Source organism: Austrofundulus limnaeus, unplaced genomic scaffold, assembly GCF_001266775.1.
Source record: "Austrofundulus limnaeus strain Quisiro unplaced genomic scaffold, Austrofundulus_limnaeus-1.0 Scaffold324, whole genome shotgun sequence".
Classification (NCBI taxonomy): Eukaryota; Metazoa; Chordata; class Actinopteri; order Cyprinodontiformes; family Rivulidae; genus Austrofundulus; species Austrofundulus limnaeus.
The window spans coordinates 229,698-230,585 of NW_013952726.1; positions in this window are offsets into that span (position 1 = coordinate 229,698).

Genomic DNA, 888 nt, shown 5'->3' on the forward strand with positions numbered 1-888 from the left:
ACACACACACACACACACACACACACACACACACACACACACACACACACACACACACACACACACACACCCTCCTCTACACCACTTCACTCGAGATCTTCATCATAAACATGCAGCAAAAGAGGGATGAAAGGGGGTGGAAATGATCGTGTTGCTAGACTGGTTCGACTGGTCTCTATGGTAATCCATGAAGCAGAAACGTCTGCAGGCGGTTCACACGGCTAGAGACACACAGCAAAGTGTTGCAGAGTTTTCTGAAATTCTTTCAGAGTGGAAACAAAAATACAGTTCTTTACGGAATAAGTCTGAGAAAATAATGCACCAGTCTGCTTATATTGATTGATCCATTATTACTTGGATTATGAATGACTGATGGACACTATCACAACAAGTTTGAGCTGAAATCTGTAAAACTGACTGGAGCTGAAGAGGTTTTTCTGTTTGCAAAGGTCAGTTAGTGGAAGCGGCCATCATTGATTGTGTTTTCTTAAGCAGATGTTTTAAGAAGTACAACCAATGATTCTGATAACAAAAAAAGGGTTGTCTCTGATGGGTCACTATTAGTCAAAGATGTCACAATGGGGACCTTCACTCGTGACGTTATGCATATCATTTTCATACATTATCTGCCGCTCGCTCTAAATATCAGACAGGCAGTCTGGACAGTGTGGCCAACTTATGCTGCGTTCACACAGAATGTGATTTCAGCGTCAGGAGCGTCAGGTTTACATACAAAGTCTATGATGGGTGCACGATAAGCAGCATCGTGAAGTGCTGCGGTGCGTCTAGTGCGATTAGAGTGGCGCGATTTGAACGATTTGAGCAATTTGAGTGATCGAGTTGGAAAATCTGAACTTTTGCAGCTCGACGCTGCGTGCCAACCGATCA